General features: G+C 36.1%; 1 long non-coding RNA gene across 3 annotated transcripts; it reads left to right on the top strand.

Annotated features, from left to right (window-relative positions):
- The first annotated feature begins 2540 nt into the window (after positions 1–2540).
- LOC145116516 (uncharacterized) lies at positions 2541–5348 on the top strand. 3 transcript variants are annotated; one of them, XR_013712137.1, is made up of 6 exons: positions 2541–3186; positions 3299–3352; positions 4541–4607; positions 4785–4831; positions 4940–4979; positions 5093–5348. It is a non-coding gene; the product is annotated as an uncharacterized LOC145116516 (long non-coding RNA). The 3 variants fall into 3 exon arrangements; XR_013712138.1 differs by having other exon boundaries at positions 4532–4607; positions 4940–5348; XR_013712136.1 differs by having other exon boundaries at positions 4940–5348.
- Positions 5349–24240: the final 18892 nt, after the last annotated feature.

Consider the following 24240-nt stretch of genomic DNA (forward strand, 5'->3'; position numbering starts at 1 on the left):
TTGGTGGTTTAAAATGTTGTATTGTACAACTCTATAATGAATAAATTGTTGTGTATGACAAAAAAATATTGTGTACGAATTACTTCCCATTTGACGAATACATATCAATCTATCGCATAATCTTTGATCCCATCAGCATATATTGCTTGAAGAAATACTAAGAGTCTTTGTTAAAGAAAACCATTACACACGAGTTTTACTTTGTCGGCTGAATTCCTCATCAAGAAGATGACATAATTGATCAATAAACAAAAAGTATGCATTTCTTTTATATCTTGATGATTCAATAATATGGTTAGATCTATGGTTTATGGTATTATACTAACAAGTGGTATGGGAGTCACCATATATATTGAATTGTGTTATTACAATCTTATTTTTAAATTTTTTTTTAACGAACAAAAGTTTTCATCAACTTTGTTTAATCAGAAGTAGTTCAATTGTCAGAAAATTGAATAAGATGATAGTATTTAGGTTGAAGATTTTTTTTTTGCTTCATGAATATAAATATGTGTTTAAGAAAACCATTATTAATTATTAGTGGCGAGTTTATGTTTGATGAAGGTGGGTCCTTTAACCCACCTAATTTTTTTTACATAATATAGAGATTTATTTGACAAAAAAATTGTAACCCACCTTACAAACTTTGAGTGAAATAACTGATAGTATTTAGAATAAACAAAAAAATTTAGAAGCCTAAAATTTATATTTCAATATCCAATCAAATATCCAATCCGTGTGTAGTAAGCCAAAACAAACAATGGCTCATTAAAAATTTGTATTTAAAGAGAAAAGGAACAAAATTATGAAAAATTAAAACGATTGTGGAGGTCATTGTGAATGTGATTGATGCCCTCAACGCTCTCTGCGCCCTCAACCAACCGACTCTCGTCGCCCGCCTACCCTCATTCTTCCTACGACACCACCAACAGATGAGACTCACACTCCAACATGTTTGTACAATTCTCAATTCAAAATTGTACTATTTTTGTCTTTAGTTTAAGGAATTTGTAACTTTGTTTAATTACGTTCAATTAATCACTTGCAATGTTCATTGTTATTTGAATTATTTTACCGATTCATCGAGGTTGGCGATTTTGTTAATGTATTTGATAAATGACAATTGTTTATTGTTTTCCAAGTTTCAACTTTCAGCACCTTTATTATTTGATTCAAAGGAGATATTTTCTTAATGTATTTGACAATTTGAAAATTCATTTTAATCTTTTTAGTCTTTGTTTAAAACTTTATTTAAATTAATTTCCAAATTCCAAGCCTTTTATTCACAGTTCACACTAATAGGGGCAAATTTGTCAATGATTTTAGCAACTTGTTCTTTGGACTTGATTAATTACATTCACTTTCGTGTTTTAGAATTGTGTTAGTTAATTGTTGGTTTGTTAATTGCCATTTGTTTTAAAAATTAGAATAAAAAATATATTTATTCAAGTTTTTTTTTTTTTTTAAATGAATGATAAATAAAAGTATAAGAAGATAATGATCAAGATAAACATATAAGAGTTGGTTTAAGTTGAGTACTTGTTGACATAACAACCAAGAATTAGAGACATTGCAATTAAAAGAACATACAAGCAAAAGTAATACGTTTTTATTTTTTGTTTTTTACATTTTCTAACCTGTTAATATTACCCGATTCGGACGTACAACTAGTATTTTTTGAATTTATTTTTCATTTCTAGCGGTTTCATTTAAATAATGAACCATGTGGTTTTTAATTTTAGACTTTGCCACCGGTAATCTATTAATCTATTAATAATAAATAAAAGATAAGTGGGGTTGTTGAGAGGAGAAATTCAATTGTTATCCTCCACCCAAAATAGCACGATCCATTTTAGTCCAAGTTCTAATTTATTTAAATCAAACACTATTCCTATTCTTCACATCGAATGGAACACAAACAAAAGTATATGGGCCGGATATGTAAATGAAGGGACCAAAGGTGGACAAAGGAGGCCAAGTTTACTATTCTTTTGTTCCACAATTTTAATATATATATATATATATATATATATATATATATATATATATATATATATATATAATAATGAAGGTTGGGAAATAAATCTTTTATAAAGTTTTACCAAAAGGTTTAAGAAAAAGTACATCTAAAATTATAAAACAAATTGCGTCAAGTTTGTTGCCATTCAGGGTTAAGGTTGTTTAATGCAGCGATGTTTTTCCCCCTACTGTAATATGTTTATGGCCGTAAAATTTCTTACCAAGATCTTCGTTTCATGTTTTTGTACTTTATATGTGATTAGTTAGAATTTGGATAAAGCTTTTGTGCAAGATACCACCCAATTAATTTTTGTGTTTTATTATTTATATACAGATTAACAGTTTGTTCCTTTAGGAACAGTGAAGTTTTGTTGCTTAGGACTTTAGCCACATAACTTTTGAACATTGGCAGTTTACCTCCTTTGGCTTTTGGTAATATCATTTTCGCCACAAAATTTTAATATTGGCTTTTGTCCCAATATTTTGCCTCAACATTTGACTGGATTTGTCGGTGTAGTGGACACATGTTATTCCACGTGTTCTTCCCTTGCTCGCGTCCTCCACCGCCTCTGCGACTCATCTTTGAGTCTTCCTGGGTTATGTCCACCGCTTCAACTACTTGATATCCTCATCTCCACTTCTTTTGGGTTCACCATCTCAACTATCGTTAGCTTCTAATCCTCAACCTCTATAACACTTTCGATTTTCAATCCGGACTCCAATCACCTCTTTTCTCACGTCCACTGTCGCCAGAGGGAAGGATGGATTGCGATGGTTTTGCCAACCCGATATGGGTACTGTTCACCGTCAACCGCCATTCTTCTCCATTTATCTTCCACCACCGTCTCTGATCCTTCCCTACCACCGTCCTTCTCCTCCAATTGGGTGACGAATCTGAGTGGTCAAAGGCAGACGATTACATTTGGATTTAGATCAATTCCTAGATTGTCGTCTCCGATGAAGTCGGCATCACCGTCTACTCCAATTCTCGCCATCCGCGTAAGGTTTCACATATGCTTTCAATAACGTTGTTTCTTCGTGTCCTCTTCATTTGTCACTCACCACCGCACACCACATGAAGCTTGGTGCAATTGTGTTACTGTGATGTCGTGTGCTGGAAAACACCGTTGCTTTCACTTATTCATCACTCCTATGAGAACAATGTTGGTAGGCCTTTCCTATTTAACCCAATTTCATATTCCCTATTATAATTTTGGAGACACTGCTATTTGAAAAAGAAACTAATTTGCACCTTATTAGATACCTTTGTTGTTCAAAGTTGGCAGGTTTGAAGATGCACACCAACTACTTGATGAAATGACTGAAAGAATCGGTAAGCTATTTTTTTCATATCACTGCAACTTTAACTGTCACCGGTTTTCAAAGTTGTCGATTGTAAAACCTCGATGGTTGAGGACCATCAGTGATCTCTGCAGTAGCTAAGGGGTTATTAGAATTAGATGGAGGGTAAAACGTAAGACTGGCATTGTTTCCTTTTTCTTGACATTTCATTGGGGTGGCTATACTTGCTAATAATGCTCATTTAATAAAGGAAACTAAGGTTACGAAGCAAAGAATTATTGTTAGATTTCTATCACATATACATTGGAATTACTTATTATCCAATCGATTTATTATGATTACTAGGGTTGAATAAGATAAGAAATACAAGGTTGCAGTATTAGAAAACAAAAGGTAGGGTTATATTAATTTCCTAACGATAATTTCTTGAAATTTGTTTCTTTTTCTACAAGTATCTTGGGTATATTTTTTAGGGTTGGAACACCTCATGTTAAAGTTTTTGTCTATCAGGTCTGTTAGCCATCATTTGGGGTTGTATGTATTTCCATAGAAATGAAATCTGAAAATGAAACTTACTAACAGATTTTTATCTGTTGCTTATTGGCAGTTTTTTTTTTTTTTTTTTTTTTTTTTTTAATGAAAGTTTTAACGACATACTTTGAGATTTTGTTTTTTATGTAATTTATTTCCAGGCCAAACCTGAGTCTAAAAGTTTTCCAAAATAAAATGTCTCCAAAATGGTACTTTAAAAAAATGTTTTTTATTTTATTTCGGGTTGTGTTCATTTCCAGATCAGCTTAGAGTTTATATAGCAAGCTTTTTAAAACTTTTTTTAATGAAATGGACGTTTAGTAGAAATGTACTTTTTATCTGTGATGAGCTTTTAGATTTCGCACCTCCTTGCAAAAGACTGAAACTCCCTGCAATAAGAGTAATACATGCCTTCTACCTAAACATTATTATATTTTTTTTAGCTGATTACTATACTCTGCATTTTCTGTTTTGTTGCATCAATGCTGATTAAAAGCAAGTATAGGTTCTAAAAACAAAAAAATTTCTATTGTAATTTCGAGAAACCCTGTTTCTATGTTTCTGCCCTCATAAACAGATTAAAGGCATCAACATAGGTTAAGAACCTTTGTTTTCTGTCCATTAATGGTTATTTTACATATATGTAGCCAACTGCATTTCATTTATTAAGTTATTTTAGTATACTCAGGTTCTAAAGCCAATCGCAATTTGGGAAGGCTACTTTGATAATAACTCATCAGATTCAGTGCTGCAAGGTAATGCACCAGATTTTTTTGTAGAAAATTAAAATATTATGTCCCCGTATTTAGTGTAGCAAGCTAATTATACAACATATTTCCCATGTGAAGAGCATCGATTATAATCATGCTTACAAGATGAAGATCATATCTTTAGTGTATCTTATTGATATTTATGTGTATGATTTGTTGCAGACATATGCAAATCCCCTTCAAGATAATCCTGCATATGTAGTGGTCAAGTAAGTTGACAATCTTGGCGCTTTTAAGCATTTACCTCATTTTTTTCTAGGCTAAATTTGGATCGACTTGATTCTTAATTTCTTATATTCTTTCTTGTGTTTTTCCAGGCAATATGTTGTAGATATGAATGACACCATTGTTCAGAGGGTCACTGCTTCGATATTTTACATTCAATATTAGATTCTTGAAAGTTTTATCATGTAATGATTAACAAAATTTAATAGTATGTTCTTATGTCATCTTTTTTGTCTTTCATACAGATTGTAGTTCATGCCAATAGTCTTCGATCCATACATTTTTGACGTGTTGGACCCCGATACTTACAAAAGGTGTATATTAAATCAGATAATGTTCATGCATGTATCGTAACATGTGGGGGATTATGCATGTTAGTTTTAAGTACGTATTTATGTTGCAATGTTTCACACATGTATACCTTACCGACCCATGCGAAGCATGGTTTCCCTTCTAGTTGTTATTATTTAATAGTAATTGTTGAGTGTAATGGGTACTATTCATGGGCTGAGTTATGAAAAAGAATATATATAAATAAATAAATTTAGCTTCCGTTTTTGGTCATGGAAATCAGGATGGGCCACTTTATTTCATTTTCTTTGGAACCACTTTTGAACTCTCAAGTCATTAAGATTTTCTTTGGAACCACTTTTATAAGATTTTTATAAGTTACATACTCCTAAGTATCAGTTATATATATATATATATATATATATATATATATATATATATATATAGAGAGAGAGAGAGAGAGAGAGAGAGAGAGAGAGAGAGAAAAGGTCAATAGATAATCATTATTAATCAATGAACTAATTTAAAACGTCGAAATTTAAAGCGATCAACGGCAAAAGGAAGAGTTGTAGACTTTTACAATAAACATGCACCGGATTATAACAAAACTCACTTCATTTTTTTCGTTTAAAATTTTTTTAGGCTATGTTTTTTATCGAAAAAAAAAATCCGAATAAACCGTTTTTTCACGATTTTTCGTCGTGAATAGATATATAAAAAACGAACTTTTTTTTTCCGAAAAATTCCACTTCATTTTCTTTGTTGAAAAGTTAAGTTCTATTTTTTTATAGAAAAAAAAAATTAATAAATATATCAAAATTCATAATTTTTTGTGCTTTTTAAACATAGATTCATATTCATGTTAAAAAAAATTATATTTTAGTTCAGATTCACTGAACCTTTTCAGAGTTATATTGTGAACCTGTTGACTGTTGAGATTCACATAGTGAACCTTCCCAGATTCACATTGTGCATAATAGTAAGTCAGATTCACAATATGAATCTGAACTGATCGAGCTTTTTCACATTGTGAATATTAAAAATTGAAATATTTACAGTTTAGATTCACAGTGTGAATCTACACTGATCGAGGTTGTTTTTTTTTTTAGTCGGTGTTGATGTTTATTAATAGAGTACAAAAAATTAATATTAATATTTTTGGTATAATTAGTTTTTTTTTTATAAAAATAAACTTAAATATTGAAAAAACTAACAAAATGAAGTGAGTTTTTTTTCGATAAATAAAAGTTCGTTTTTTATATATCAACATAGATCTCTATGGAAAGATGACGAAAAATCGAGAACAACGGTATATTCGGTTTTTTTTATTCGATAAACAATGTGGCATAAAAAAAATTTAAACGAAAAAAATAGATGAGTTTTTTGGTAAGGAGGTGAATTTTTTGGTATAATCCAGTGTGTGTGTCCAATGTACAAGAGTACATCTATTTCATTGGCCGTTGATCATTACAATTTCCGACGCTCACGATTGGTTCTTCGGTTCTTTGTTAATTATGGTTCTCTATTGAACCTCACCATATATATCAGTGTTGCAGAAATCGGCCTAATCGGCCGATTAATCGGTGATTAATCGCTAATCGGACCTTCGCCCATGAGATTTATTGCTGATCGGTCACTATAATCGGGTTTGGACAATGCAGGTCAAAGTCGGAATTAATCGGGCCTAATCGGACCTAATCGGGTTTGGTCAATGCAGGTCAAAGTCGGACATAATCAGACTTAATCAGACATAATCGCTGATTAATCGCTTATTTTGGTGGATTAAAGTTAGATTTATAAAATTTTGAATAATTTTCTTAAGAATTAATGGTCCCCGATTAATCCCCACCTAACCGATTAATCTCTAATCGCTACTCCACCGATTAGCGATTTCTGTAACCATGATATATATATATATATATATATATATATATATATATATATATATATATATATATATATATATATATATCTTGTGAGTACCCCTTATGAACAGTACCTCGATACTATTTATGGGGTGAGTTAATCAGGGTTACACCGCTTCTAACCTTTGGAACTTTCGCTTATTCCTCCACCGCCTCATCTACTATTCCTTTATTCCATCACCACCTCTTCCTTCCGAACCCAGAGATCTTTGTTATCCTCTTCCTTGTCCACACTTCCTTTTGAGGTTGTGCGTTCTTGAAGTAGAATGTTTTCAATCTTTCACGCTCTGTCCGGATGATCATCTCTGGATTGTCAATGGGGTGGAGAGGAGCAAACTTGATATAGAACTTGCTGTATGGAGAGAGAGGCAGATCAAGTTGTTACGAATTAATTGTTGGAATATTATAGTACATGAAAGGTACTATGTCTGCATCACGAAGAATGCCTTCACGATATAGAGGAGAGATACCGCGCATCGGATCAGGATTGTTTTTGAGAGCTTGGATCTGGATGCAATCCTCTAGGGCTTTGTTGATTTCCTCCTGAGACCATCCAAGATTTTGCTTTGGTAGAGGTCCGGAGTGGAGGGCTTGATGTTCTTCCGTGATGGGCTTCTTGCCTTTGTCTTTGTTGAGAACCGAGATAACATGCACCATGTTCTTGTCAATGGTGAACTTTGGAGGAGAGGATTGAAGAGGTTCTTCCGGAATGTCCTCTGGAGTCCGGAGGGGAGAACCTTCATCAATCGGAGCAATTTTTGGAGTCTAAATTGGTGGCAGCATGGATGTAGTGGCCCAGAAAGCATCAACCGTTAACTTGGTTTTGGCTTTGGCCATTTGAACACTTCTTTGAAACACATCCGGAGCTTGACTCCACTTGTGATCTAGTAAGCTCCGGATGACGAGAATGAGCCCTGTCAACATAATCTTCCCATAATGGATCATTAACACCTAGTCGTGTTGTACCCTTTCCGGGTATCAGACCAGTTGAGGCACCTGAGGTGGAGGGACAACTCCAGCCTCGGAATGCTTGGGGTCCGAAACAGGGGTTCCAGAGTGTGTGTGTGTGTGTGTTGAAGAAGATGGGATAGCAAATGTGACATGTGGGTTTGTTCCAGGGGGCAAGGAACTTTGTTCAACACCGACATCACCTTGTTGAGAAGGTGAGGGTGGATTATGTGCAGACTCCCCATGAGTATGTGCTTGTGTTTTTGAAACATCGAGGGGTACCTCGGATGAGTGGGTTGGAGGGGTGTTCGGATGGCCAGAGTCAGCCTGAATGTCATGAGCTCCTTCCTGTCGAGAGGAAGAGCTGACTTTGGATCTCTTTTTAGGCTTTGACTTGGTGGGAGAAGTCTTTCTTTTAGTAGACTTTTTAATCTTTCCTCCGGACACAGTGGGATTGGCCTCTTTCAGAATAGGCTCAACGGAGACAGGGGAAGGTTGTGTTGGGTCGAACACAACCGAAGTCTTTAGGTGATGTTTCAAGTGAATTGATTCGGAAGGTATTAAGGCCAACATGTGTTCCGGAAGACGTATAACGGGACCAAAGGAAGATTGGTCCAGAACTCTATAGTGCTCAACAATTTTAAAGGATAGATATACCTCTTTCGGAATTGTGGACACATGAATTGGTTCGAACAATTCCTTGTAGACTTCTTCGATCGTCAGGGCCCAAAACCTAGGGCTTGAGATTTCATTGCTCTTCCTTTTGATTGCAAATTTTTGGAAATCCTGCCATAACACTTCCGTAAGATCGACTGCGTTGCTGCGTCCGGAGTAGATGTTGTATACTACATACAACCAGTCCTTGCTCAGAGTGTCCATACCACCATGCTTACCGGACAAACCTCGAATGATGAAATGAATCAACACGGTCCAGAGACATGAAACCGCCGACTTCTTGAAGTCCTTGGCTTTGTAGTCTTGATTGTACCCAATGTGATTCAGGAATTGTGGATATTCTTCAGTGGTTGGTTCCTGAACCTTGAATCCTTTAGGGTTTTCATCGACGCCGATTGAATGTGGATTTGTGGATGGGCACAATTCTATCACCTGTGATCTTTGTTTCGAGAATGCCTTTGTCAATCTTGACTCTTGTAAAGGCCGTGTTCAAAAGACTGAGTGGTAGAGGGGGATCTGGGATTTTGGTGAGTGGGATGGATATGGGATGATAAGCAATGAACTCAATTATCACTATAATGGGTTCATCAAAATCCATGGGATTCATCGAGAAAAGTTGGGTTGTGTCTCTAAGAAAAGGTTCAGATGAGTGTGAGGATGATGATTCTTTGGAAGATTTCTTCTTGGTGACAGATTTCTTGGGTGTTGAAGCAGTTGTAGCAAGTTTTTGAGAAGAAGATTGGGACGACATTGATGAAGGATTACGATAGCTTGAAGAACACGATGAACAAAGAGAGTTTGGGAATTTTTGAGAATTTGAGCACGTAAAGAGGTGAATGAGGGTTTTGAGGTTTTTATATAGGTGTATGAAACGGGTCGGGTCAGGAACACTAATGATGAGGATCCGAAGCAAAAATGGGCTGCATTTAATGTTAATCCGTTTTAGGGGGCGAGTTGACCTGGGATAGGAAAGGTTGTGATGGATGATAGCTTAAAATGGAAACCCTAAACGGCGATGTGATGGTTGCTTTTGGAACGTGTAATCGTGGTGCGAGTTTCAAGGAAGACACGATAAGGATCCTCAAAGGTTAATTTTATAAAACATTTCATCTTAAAAACCCTTGGACTTCCGAATGATTGATTCCGGACAGTTTGAGAACCGAAGGGTAACAAGGTGTATTCCGGATCATGGTGATTTGAGGAAAGGGTCCGGAATTTGAACAATCCGGAGTGAAACTTTGAGGTTCCGGAGCCAAAAACATTTGATTTCCGGAGTAGAATATTTTAAAACAATTCTGGAGAAAGCAATTTTCAAGGATTCTGAAGAAGATTTTGCGACAACATTCCGGACTCAAAAATTTGAAGAAGTAAGTTCCGGAACAAAAGGAAAAGTGTATTTTGAAAAAATCCGGAGTAAAAAATTTTAAAATTACGAAATGGTTATTTTGATGTTCCGGAGTGCATTTGAAGGAATTTCCGGAGCAAGATTTGAAGGATTTCTGGAGTGAGATTTGAAAGAATTTCCGGAACAAGATTTGAAAAACTTCCGGAGTGAGATTTAAGCAAATTCCGAAGTATGGAGTACAATACCTTTCCGGATTTGAATTCCGGGATGACCTTATGAAGTAAATTCCGAGGTGAAAATTTGATCAATGTGACTATCTGGACAATGGATATCAAATGATAAGATGAACTGTACAAATTAGAACTCAAGTGGTGGTTAGAGATAAAGACAAGTAAAATGATCCTATAGTTCCGAGATAAAAAGAATTTTGAGTTCGGAACCAATTTTCTAACGGATGTTACCATTAGAGAGAGCAAGTCTCTTGAAAGAACTGAGGATCAGGCATCATCATACCCATCTTGTTCAGAAAACCATTGAATTTGGTTTCGTCTAATGCCTTAGTAAAGACATCAGCAATTTCATCGTCAGATGGAACAAAAATAAGTTCAATGTTGCCATTTAAGACATGATCTTTTAGGAAATGGTACCGTATGTAAATGTGCTTCGTCATGGAGTGCTGAATTGGATTGTGCGAGATTGCAATGGCATTTTGAGAATCACAATAGATAGGAATACGTTGAAAACGGTAACCGTAATCCAAGAGTTGAGATTTCATCCATAGAACTTGAGAGGTACAGCTGGCAACAACAATGTATTCTGCTTCGGCTGTAAAGAGTGCAATACAGTTCTGTTTCTTGGATGACCAACTAACCAATCGACCACTTAAAAATTTACAGCCACCTGATGTGCTTTTCCTATCCAATTGTAGACCACCATAGTTTGAATCTGAATATGCTTGAAATAGGAAGCTCTTATTTGCTGGGTACCAGATTCCGAGATTCTTTGTACCTTTAAGGTATTGGAAAATTTGCTTAACAGCCAAAAAATGAGACATCTTTGGGTTGAATTGAAATCTGGCACACAAACATGTATAAAACATGATGTCCGGACGATTTGTTGTCAGATAGAGCAGGGATCCAATCATTCCTCTGTACTTCTTTTCATTAACTGCTACACCTGAAGGGTCGGCAAAGATCTTGTGTCCGAAACCCATTGGTTTCTTGGCTGAGGCATAGGTGTCTATTGAGTACTTTTTGAGGAGTTCTGAAATGTATTTCTCTTGGTGAATGAAAATTCCTCTGTTAGTCTGTTTGACTTGGAGACCAAGAAAGAAGCTTAATTCCCGATTCATGCTCATTTGAAACCTACTAACCATTAACTTAGCAAAGTCAGCAACCATTGAAGAATCGGTGGATCCGAAAATGATGTCGTCAACATAAATTTGGACCAGGATGAGATGTTTTCCATTTGACCTTCGGAACTGAGTGAGATCTATAATTCCTCTTTGAAAACCTGAACACTTGAGAGAATCGGTGAGGGTCTCGTACCATGCGCGAGGAGCATGCTTAAGGCCGTAGACAGCTTTCCGGAGTTTGTAGCAGTAGTTCGGTTATGAAAGATTAACAAAACTGGGAGGTTGTTGAAGATATACTTTAGTATCAAGTTCACCCTTTAGAAAATCACTTTTGACATCCATTTGGTAAACCTTGAAGCCTTTATGAGCAGTATAAGCAAGAATGATTCTGTTAGCTTCAAGACGTGCAACAGGAGCAAAGGTCTCATCAGAATCAAGGCCTTTAATCTGTGTAAATCCTTTAGCCACCAATCTTGCTTTGTTTCGAATGATAACTCCTGCATCATCTAACTTTTTGCGAAACACCCATATAGTACCGACAATAGGATGGTTCTGAGGGGGAGGGACGAGAGACCAAACTTCATTTCTATCAAATTCTGCTAATTCTTCTTTCATGGTTGTGATCCAATCAGCTTGTTCAAGTGCTTCTTTGATGGATTTAGGTTAAAACATAGAGATAAATTCCGAAAAATGACATTCATTTTGAAGACTTGTAGCAGATCGTGTTTGTACGCCAGCGTTTGGGTTTCTGATTACTTGGTTCAGAGGATGATCCATGGTCCAAACATGTAACCTTGGAAGTTCTTATGCAGCAGATGATCCAATATCAACAATGGGGTTATGTTGCTCCCCCTGAATAGTTTGAACGTGTGGATGATGCTCCCCCTGGACTTCTGAACCGGATAGGTTGACATCATCTTCAGGTGGGAATTCAAAGAAGTTTGCATCATCATCAATGTTGATAGGATTGGAATCATCGAAGTTAGCAGCTGTATCCTGAAATCCATCTACATTTGATTTAAGGGAAGAGTGACCATTCTCCCCCTCAACCTGAGAAGGTTGAAACGGTTCGGAATCAAATTGAGGAAGACTTGGGGTCGGACCAGATATGTTTTGAGAGACCGGAGCTTCGGACATGGTTGATCTTGTTCGAGATTCCGAATCAAGAGCCGTTTCTGAGGATCCAAACAAGGTCTCAAAGTCAACTTCAAGGAATGTTTGCTGGTTTGGACATCCTGGCGCAGGAGCATCAGACTCCATAATGTGAGTTGTGAGATGAGTTAGGCCAGAATTCCGAACGAAATTGTCATCAAAGGTGACATCAAAGCTTTCTTCCAGAACACGAGTTCTCCGATTAAGAACTCTGTAAGCCTTTGATTTAGAAGAGTATCTAAGGAAGATGGCTTCATCAGCTTTAGGTTGAAACTTGGTAAGCTGATCACGGTTGTTCTTGATGAAGCATCTGCATCCGAAAACATGAAGAAACGAGATATTTGGCTTCCGACCGTTCATGGCTTCATACGGCCTTTTGTTGAGGCGTTGATTGATGATACTTATATTCTGAGTAAAGCATGCATTAGAAAAAGCTTCAACACAAAGATAGAGTGGAAGATTTGCAAAATTGAGCATGGATCGAGCAGCTTCAACAAGTGTTCTATTTCGTCGTTCGACTACACTGTTTTGTTGAGGAGTGTATGGAGCAGAAAAATTGTGGTCGATGCCCTTCTCGGTAAGGAAGCTTTCAGTGGTGGAGTTAGTGAATTATGAACCATTGTCACTTCGGATTCTCCTTACTGGGAGTTTGATGAGAACTTCTATTCCTTTGATAAAATTGATGAGCTCAGAGGCTGTTTCTGATTTCAGCCTTAGGAAGAAGAGCCAAGTGAACCTGGTAAAGTCATCCACAATCACAAGAATGTACTTTTTGTGATGCAAACTCTCTACTGTTGATGGTCCACACAGATCAATGTGTAGAAGTTCTAGTGGTTCCGAGATAGATTTTTCAATGAGAACGGGATGACCCTTATTTGACTGCTTTCCACATTCACATGCAACACATAAATGATCATTTTCGAACTTGAGGAGTGGCAAACCTCTAACCATTTCACCCGAAACAAGATCATTCATATATCTGAAATTCAAGTGAGCAAGCCTCCTATGCCATAGCCAACTGAAGTCAGGAACAACTTTTGAGAGTAAGCAGAGTTGGGGCTTACCAATGATCATGTTGATATCAAGAGGATACATGTTCTTGTTGCGATTGGACTTGATCGAGCATTCCTTTCGATCTTCGGACATGACGTAGCTATGTTTCTTGCAGAATTCAACTCGACGATTTGCTTCAGTGAGTTGAGCCACACTTATCAAATTATGCTTCAAGTCAGCTACATATGCCACGTTTGAAATGGAGAAATTGCCATTTGTAAGGATGCCATAACCTCGGATCTGAGAATTGGAGTTGTTGGCATACGTCACATAGCCAGCATTTGGTGCAAGTTTGAGATCTCACAGAAAGTCCTTCTGCCCCGTTATGTGCATGGAGCAAGAACTATCAATATACCATATTGTCTCTTCCTCCGAAGCACAAAGTGCTTGATGAACGATGCTTCGGTCGGGTGGATCGTTAGTAGCCATGTAGCAGTAGTGCGGTTCCGCATCTTCATCATCTCCTTCGGAACCAGACGGTCAATAGCCTTCATCACATTCAATTTCTTATCGAGCCATGAGACACATGTTTCTGCCAGTGGTTACGTCATCATCTACTCCAGATGACCAATATCCGTCCACATCCCTTGACACAGTCGTGACAAAAGCCTTTTCACTTTCAGCCAATTCTTGAGCTCGGCGTTCATAGTAAGCAGGGTCCTTGATCTTTGGTTTTTGTGGGACTTCGGCTAGGCAATCTTTGGCAAAGTGGTTTACATGTCCACACTTGTGACACACAATCTTGGGTTTCTCACATTTCGGAAGTTGTGGAGGTTCCGAGGTATTATTTTGAGTAGGAAGATTTAGCTTGTAGGCTGGAGGGTTTTCGGAATGTTTGTTGAAAGGTTGATGATTTTTTTGGTGAGGAGCTTGAAAGCGATTATTTTGGTAAGAAGTTTGGAATCGATTGTTGTGAGGCTTGTTGAAAGGACGGTTGTACTTCATAGAGAGTAGAGCAAATTCTTGTTGAAAACGTAGTTCGGAGTCCATTTCATCATGGTTAGGGTCACTCATAGATTGAAAGTTTGAATTTGTGAGAGCAGGAACGTTAGAAGGTGAGGGTTGAACAGGAGGAATGTATGGAATGGCAGAAGTAAGAGAGTCCGAAAAAATTTAGTTTGAGATTTGTGGATCAAAGGAACTGACTAAGGCAAGAGGACCTCCAGTGAGTTCACGTAGAGTTTGAGCAACATTTGACTCGTGACCTTGAAGCTCATCAAAAAGTTGATAAAGCTTGAGCTTTTTCAGAGATCCATTGCTCTGAAGACATGATTTCACATTTCCCCATCCCTTTCCTAGACTGTTAATGAACTTGAGATTGTACTCAAGTGGAATTCGAACTATCCCATGAGCTGTCATGTTGTTGACAACAAATCGGTATCTGTTTGAGGCTGAGGAAACAGATTCACCAGGTGTTGTAGTGAAAGTTTCGAACTCATTGACAACCGAAGTCAAGCGCTTATCCTTCATGTTCTCTGACCCGTCACATAAATCTTGAAGTGTGTCCCAAATCTCTTTTGCGGACTTGCACAGTTTGATGTGCTCAAAGAGAGATGGTGGAACAACAAATACCATTTCTGAAAAGGCAACTTGATCAGCATGCAACTTTTCGAGGTCATCAGCAGTGAGAGGTGTTTGACGTTGTTGATCCTGTCCCAAGAGAGTTGTAGCAGCATCTCTAACCATGGTTCGAACTGGAACATGAGGACCTTCTTTAACGGATCTCTAGATAGATTCACTTTCTCTTTTCCAAGTAAAAATCTTTCCATTCTAACTTTCCAATGATTATATTCTTCAACAACTAGCAGTGGGGCACGTGTAGGGCAACCCACGCTATTTGCTATTTGCATTGAATACATTTGTTGAGTATTATAAGCAGCCATTGAAGTTAAGATATCTTTGAGAAAAAGTGGTATATAGAAGAACTTTTATCCTTAACACAAAAATGATTGAAATACCAAGGTAATTTCAAATCAACTATAATATGATCTTTTGGATTCAAAGGATAACCACCCAAGCTCTGATACCAATTGTGAGAACAAGGACGATCTGATGTGCAGAGACAAGGTTTAAAAACTCAAACCTTGAGTTAATGCTTAAGATCAATGTCTGCTTACTAAGAAATGTTCCAGTCAAGTCTGGAAAGACTAGTCAAGACTGAATAAATGCAATCAACAAAGTATTCAAGATATTAATGAAGAGTGAAGATAATGATCAAGGTAAAGATAATAAATGAAGAATAAGAAGAATGTTTGAGTGAACAAATGAAGTAAACTGGAATATTGCTAAATATGGTTGAATGATCTGTCACTTGATTTGGTATTGAAAGCTCCTTTAAATAGGAGAACATATTACATCGTACAAACCACTTAACATACATAGGACTGGACAAAAGAGGTGATTCTAACACTCTGATCTATCTGAGTTGACAATAAGACTAAGTCATATGAAATGTAAAATCAAGCTAAAAGACAAATACAATAAATGCACATGGATCAAACACTGATTCGGATAAACTAACATTTTGGACACAAAGTTCACTCCGGAATGTCTTCAACTGATCTTCTCATCCGCAACATAACTTCAGGTCCGGACACAAAACTGATTCCGGAGCACCTTTCATTTTGGAACTATAACTGACTTCGGAACTCGTAAAAGGTTTAAGATTGCTAGAGGTCCACTTTCAGGTTCCAACAAATGCATCAAACACTTTAAGGCCTAATCAGACAGCTCTTTGGAACAAATGCAATTGATGAACTAATATTATAATCATGATGAACGGAAGGGTTTCAAATGGGAAAACTTTAATGGGTTTAATAGGTTAGAAATTGTGCATGAGGCAGAAAGATACTTAACTCTTAAGTTCACATGCAACCTATTTGGATTTATGTTTTCTCTATTGATGACAATAAACTATGAACATCAAGAACCCTAAAGGAACTCTATAATAATCGAAATAAATATAGATTTAGGGTTTACATACCTTTTGATTATTATATAAAATAACAAATTCAAATCCTTCTTCAAAAGCCTTGGAAAGCAAGCACCAGAAATATAATGTCTCGAATCGTTCACACCAAAAACCCTAGAAACCCTAGAATGAAGAGGAGAGAGAGGAGAAAGGTAAAAATTTCGTTCACAACCTTTTAGGAAGTGAGAGACACATAATTTAAGTTCCCTAAGGGTCTTATTTATAATTTAGGTAACTTAGGAAGAAAGCAAAATTTGAATGATTAAAATAATAGATTTAATCACAATTTAAATCCTTTCCTTATATACTATGAGGAGGCTTATGGAAACCCTAAATGAGCTCCCAAAACCCCTTACACCTTTAATTAATTTGAATTAATCCTAAATTAAATCAAGATTAATTCTAATTAATAATTAATTAATTCTAATTGATTTCTTATTAACTTATTAACTATATAAATTAATAAATCAATTATTTAACTATTGATCTCAAGTTAATTTCTTAATCACATAACAAATTAACATGTAAATTATCTATTTCCAATTAATATATTAATCACATAATAGATTAACGAATTATTTTTCTCTCCCTCCTAGTATCATTTCTAGCTATTTTTGGTTATGAGGGCAACCCAGAAAAGACTTTGCTTCTATTTTCAAGTTTATACCAATTTATTATAAGCTTAGACACCTTAATCTAATAGTCTCCCACTTGTATAAGTCTATAACTACAATTACAAATATAACCAAACCACAAATAGTGCTTTCCAAAGCCACTATCGAACTCTGATCTAATCAGACATTGACCCTAAGATAAGTGATCAAATATTTATTCGTTCTAAAAGATATTGTATGGACATGAGACATGGATTAGAATCAATCTCATAGTCCAAGATTTTGTTACTCGATTTCCTGATTTATAACTACTGAATTTAGACTACTAATCGAATATATCAATTCAGTCCGGGCTCGGCCAAGCACTTCAGATGTCGACAATAAATCATCGAGGGCCCTAAAGAGATCGCTTTTCCCATTAGGGAAAAAGGAACGAATAAACTTAGACTTATATGCTTGTATCTTTTACTCACCAAATTATGTATGACACTATGTTTTATGACATCACATTATTGATGTATTTTGGGAATATCAATACACAACCGAATTGTAAATTACAACTCATATATCTCCTTGTTAAGAATAAAAGATATTATAATATAACAATTACTTGTGATAGAATCGATGAAGTAATTCTATGAGCGTGGGTATATCCAATACTCAAAATACCTATTTTCTAAATACTCATGAACATTATATCAATCTTATTGCAATGTCTAATCCCCATAGACAATCTACAATTCAATTCATGATAGTCTTAATTCAGTCTATTAGTATCCATGATACAAGTCGGATCCTAGATGCATAAATATAAAATAAGAAGGTGGATCTCTTCTTCATCGAAAGAAATGAGATTATCGCAGATACAAAACATTCAATTAACAAAATTAACCAAATTTCCCTGATGTAGAGGCAATCAAGAAAGCTGCATAAGTAAATGTATAACCTACAGAAAAGTGGGCTAATCCAACTAATCTTGCTTGTACAATGGAAGGTGCTTACTTCCAAAAGTATGAACAATTATGGACTTTTGAATAATCAAATCATTCAGGAAGTAAAACATGCAAAGTGAAACACAATAATAAACTAATTAACTATGGTCTCAAATCTATTTAATATAAATAATCTCTATTATTTAATCACCATAACAATTACGACTTTATTCATTGTATAATGTTTAGAGTAATCAACTAACCACATGAACTAAACATCAGTCATGCCATGTTATGAACATGCATACTATGCCTCTCTATGGTCCTTCCTTTGTGAATAGATCAACTAGACATTATTCTAATGATGCTCATTTCACAATTCAAAATTCTTATAACTATCCAAGATGTGATAGAATTCCAACTTAACATGCATTAGTGTCCTATGATATCAAGATTCCAAAGTCTCAAATACTGAGTCTTCGATATTACCAAATATCTCATTGGAACTTTGTTACTAGAAACAGTTCCATGGTAATGAAGGTTCAAATTCAGGGTACACTCCTTGAACACTTCACTTGCATTAAAGTTTCCAACTCACATGTAGACTTTTCAACCATCTCCCATTATGAAAAATTTCTATATTCCCATATGAACATCAATTCTGATCAAGAATCATCTCAATCCAAAATCATGTCATTATGTTCCGTCCAAATTAATATCATACTTCTAACTGTCCACACAAACCAGTCTTTTGCTATAACCTTAGAATGTTCTTGACAGTTGTTGAACAACTTTAGTCACACAAAACTCTAGTCCTTTTTCTCACAATGCTATTAGCATTTGAATAATTAGAATAAATAAATATTATAGCATATCTGAAGCATATGAGACTCGACTCATTATATCTTATATAAGGATCTAATATTTGTTCAACTCTTTCTATAATATTTCCATATATGGAATTTCCTATGTTGAACAATTTCTACACAATATTCATATACGTCTATGATTAAGTTCTATTAAACTATATGATGTAAACCTTTATAATCAAAACAAAGTATGAGTCCCCTCTCCCTTAAGTCTACTATAGCGAAGCAATTCCCAAACTTTGTAATTTGGAAATTGAAAACTTTGTTCCCTACGAACAGTATTGTCTACATGCAATACTAGCATAAAAATTATGCTCCCACTAGCTTTGACAAGTACGTCGAAATCAAATATACTTCTAGAAATCAATACTCTTGACTTTCTTACTAAAGTACAGATTTCTTTTACGCGATGCTTCGATAAGTCTCCAACTAGACTTATTAAGCTTATACACCTTCATTGGATAGCATATGTGTGTGTTTAAAACCTTTCAAAACTTATAGATATATGTCTTGAAAGTTCAAACAATTCCTTGCCATTCCTAACAATTCGAAATATTAAGAGGGATGTCGTAATCATATTGTGAATTTGAGAATGCAATTAACACAATCAATATCCATATTGATCTTTATCGGATCTTTAAAATCTACTAGTGAAAGTATTTCCTCATAATCATTCTCATGAATTAGTGCGAATCTTTGTCACATAGGTTTCAAGGTGCATATGTTTCCATCCATAAGAATCTATCATTTCCAAAATACAATCATAAGACAAGGTTTACGACAAAACCAAATTCAAAATTAGCTTTCCTTCATAGACTGAACTTCTCTATTCTAAATTTCTTGCCCTCTGGTAGCACAAGAGCCTACCAGTGCTTCCATGTTGTTAGCAGCTCACCCATATTGATCAATGTACTTTCACTGACCACCGTACTTTTTCTTTTGTAGTTAAATGAAAAACATAGAACTCATAAGAATTGCCAACTCAAATTGAAGTGCACAGAAATAAGAATGTGTTAATCAAACACAACAGGTTATCAACCTCAGGTCGCATGCTAGTAAAAACTAAAAGGGTTATTGTTGGTTGACTCTTGAAACTCTCAAGATCAATACGACTCCCACTGAATTCTTGACATATGAGTTTTCTATCAAGGAACATTCCTCAAAAAGCTAAAACAGATATTCAAAAGTTCGTGTGGATTCCCGAGAAGAAAACATTTCATAGAATAGGTCTCAATTTATCTTTTGTTTCTCGATTAACGAAAACATGACAACTCCAATTCTATATGTGCTAGAGTAAGAAAACATTTTTACTCCGCATATTTTAAGGTGTTTTCAACCTTCTTAGTTTGAAATGAGTTTCAAGATATGATTCATAGTTACTAGAGCATGGCTCTACAACTTGATTTGGAATGAAGTATGACTCATCTCTTGATCAAACTATTTCCAACAATATTTGATTCCTCTTTTTAGCCATACAATCGCACTAAGATGTTCTTTTATGATCAGTTGTGATATAAATCCATAATCACTAAGATGATCATAAAACATGATACTAAAGTACACTCCTTTACTTTCAGATTGGAGAAACTTTTATCTTTATGCCTAATAGATTCTTCTTATTTGTTCTGCTACTCTGTGAATCTTTTCAAAGTATCAGAATAATGCTTAATCTTATAAACACAACCATATTTACTAAAACATCAGTAAATCATGACGAATAGAGTCATCGTCCTTTGTGGTGGATCTGAATACTCGATATCAACATGTACTAGATCCATTAGTCCTTTACTTGCCTCACATAAACATGTGAACAATGAATTAGTCATAACTTTTCTAATGAACAATATTCTTATGTATCATGCAATTCAAATTGTATGACTCAAAGTTTCTCTAACGCCCGTAGATCCGGGCTAGTCAATTTAGAGATAATAGGGGTCGAAAACGACTTTTTGAAAAAATATTATTTAGAATAAATAATCTTAACCAAGTTGTAGAATACATCTCAAGGGTTCCATACATATAAAGAACGTTGAAATCCGAGTTATAACGAAGAAGTTATGGCGCGTCGAAGTTTTATGGCAAAACCGACACGACACTGGGAGACGTAAATAGTGAATTTACGATGGAGGACTTTTTAGCCTTATAAATCTAAACAAAAGTTGTAGTATACGTTAAACCGAGAACATACAAAAAAAGAACGCCCAAATCTGACTTCGTATGAGGAAGTTATGAATTTTCTAAGATTTGGCTTAGCAGTGCACAGCCCGAAACTCGAATTTTAGATCGAGCGGTTTTTGGCCTACGCGACCTAAATGAGAATTGAATATCTCATTAATAGGAACTCAATGGTAAAAAGACAGACGAAAACAGAGTCCGTATGTAGAAGTTATGAATTTTACGCGGACATTTAACAGTATAATCTCCTCGTACTGTTAAATTTAAGATCGGTCGAGATCTAGCCGATGGAGTCAAAATGAAAGTTGTAGATCTTATTTTCACCTACGCGTGGATATAAAGAACGTCAAAAACGGAGGTCGTATGTGAAAGTTACGGATTTTAGAAGTCGGAAGTGTGCTATGCGAAAATGGGTGATGTGGCACAATCTTGGCCATTGCTTTCTCCCCAAGTCTTGCCACTAGATGGTGACATGTCGCACCAAGTTCAGCCATTTTCACCCTATAAATAGAACCTCTCCCACCCTCATTTTCTTCACACATTTCCCATTCTTTCTTCTCTTTACTCTCTCTCTCTCTCTAGAACCTCTCTCTAGCCCCGAACCCCCCCGAAAAGCCTAGGGAACCTCCCTAGCACGAGGCGGAAGCCCCAGAGTGCTCGAAGGCTCCGAGAAGAAGAGCTTTTTGGCTCGGGAACTCTGCTCCAAGCAAAGCCTGGTTTTCTATAAAACCCGCTGTAAGTGAGCTACGCCTACGCTATTTTTAATATAGCTTTTATTTAATTATAGTAAGGTTATTAGGAACTTATAATAAGTACTTTGGCTATTATTATGGGTTATATAAGTATTGTTTAACGCTTATATAATAGTAATAATAGCTAGACTATTAACTAGTCTCGGCGAATAATAGACTAAACTGTAGTGGTAATAATACTAGGTTTCGTCGAAGGAAATTATTTTTTTAAGAAGCGAAGCGCTGTCTGAGTTCATAATCACCACCTTTTCAAGTGAGTGCATAGTTACGTTCATCTTACACATAGATATGAAGTATTTTATATAAACTACGTGCTATGTGTGCATATTATCTGTATACTTGCTATCTATGCTGGATGAACGATTTTATACAAGTTTTATATGATTTAAACTATATATGTATTTATATGTACATAATATGTTGGGTAAAACATGGGTAGATGAAATATGAGTTGGATGATGAGTTGAGAGGTGATATAGACCATAAGGTAAGGGTGAGAGGTGGGCGATGTGATAAGCCTTGTTCCCAAATGCTGGCCCCATCATCTAGCAGAGTATGGATGACAACCACAGACTATTCTAGACAGTCCAGTGGAACACTAGCAGGCTCGCAACCTGTAGGTGTTGTGAATGATGTGTTCACCCGGTGTACTCTAAACCATGGCGATCATGCAGACTTGGTGCCTAAACCTTGGCGATCATGCAGACTTGGTGCCAAAACCCTGGCGACTATGCGGACTTAGTGCCTGTTGTATAAATCCTGGCGACTATGCAGACTTAGTGCCTAAACCCCGATGATGATGGACTTCGTGCCGATTCCTTAGGATGATCCTTAGGAATGAATGAACAAGAGATAACTGATTCTTAGGGTAGATCCTGAAGAGTAAATAAGATAATGGGGATGGTAATTGGGTTATTGTTTGATGATTAAACATAATAATTATATTATTGTGGGTTGAAAACCCTATGTACTCACCAGGTTTCCCAACCTGACCACTCAGTTTATTTGTATCACAGGTGTCGATATGAAGTTACTTTACACTGAGAGATTTAAAAGAGATGTAGATCACCAGTTTAAATAAATGTAAGTTCTGTTTATGCTTATGTTTCTGTATTGACGATGACATCCCAATAGTTTTAAAATGAATAAAAATACATTTCTTCGGAAATGCTTTGATAACGTATTTATCATGTTTTTCTGGGAACAAATTCCGCAAGATTTTTATTAAAAAAAGTAATCTGATTTTTATAAAGCATAAACAAAATCGGTCTTTTTTGGCCGTGAAAATGGGGATGTCATAGTTGATATCAGAGCATTAGTTTAAGCGAACTAGGAATATGGATTTATTTCTAGACTTAAACTTAGAATGCTAAGAAATGATTGTGAGGAGTGTGTCTAATAAAAGTTAGGTAATACACCTGAACAGACACAAGCACTAGCCAATTTAGGAAAATGCCTAACATGCTTTTATGTGCTAAATGATTTATGATGCTAAATGTCTGATCGGATCTATGGTCTGCTGCCGACCGGATCTGTAAATTTTATGTGTTCCGATTTCTAAACGTTTGATTACGATATTAGAACTGGCATGTAACTTTTCGGAGTGATAGGGAGAATTACATGTCGAATCTTTCCTATCTTAATTCTCGTCATTACACACCGAACGTCTGATTTGGTGTATAGATCAAAATGGAAAGAACCCGAAGCGGAGTCGAGAATGCAAACGCAAACTGGAATCAACGCCCAGTGATTGAGCAAATACCTGTTGTAGTAGAAGCTGCACCTGAACCAATCACCATGGCTGGAGTACAAGCCATGATTCGGGCTATGTTAGCTGAACAAAGGGAAGAAATGAGGAGGATGTTGCATGAAAATAGGGATGAACCTACCATGCCCATTGATCAACCTGAGCTGATTCCCGAGCAATCGGAGGAAGGGAACTATAGCCGCCCTGTGAGTCAAGTTGTGACTCAAGGAGAACGAAGGAATGGCCCGGAGAGGGGAAACGAAAAGGATGGACGAATGTATAAGAACTTCTTGGGTGCCAAGCCACCAAGCCTTTCTGGAAGCCCAAAGCCGGTTGAGATTATGGACTGGATCTCCGAAATGGAGATGGTGTTCGAGAGCTGTGACTGTAGCGACAAGCAGAAAACCGTTTTTGCGGTCAGACAACTGAAGACCAGAGTATTGAGCTGGTGGAAGTTATTGGCAGATACGATGCCCAAAGGAGAAGCAAGCAAGATGTCTTGGGAAGATTTCATGGAGCAGCTGAAAATGCAATATTGCTCAGAGATGGATCTGATAGACCTAAACAACGAGTTTCAGAACCTGAAGAAA

The sequence above is a fragment of the Lactuca virosa genome, chromosome 5 (assembly GCF_052849685.1).
Source record: "Lactuca virosa cultivar CGN04683 chromosome 5, Lactuca_virosa_CGN04683_v6, whole genome shotgun sequence".
Lineage (NCBI taxonomy): Eukaryota > Viridiplantae > Streptophyta > Magnoliopsida > Asterales > Asteraceae > Lactuca > Lactuca virosa.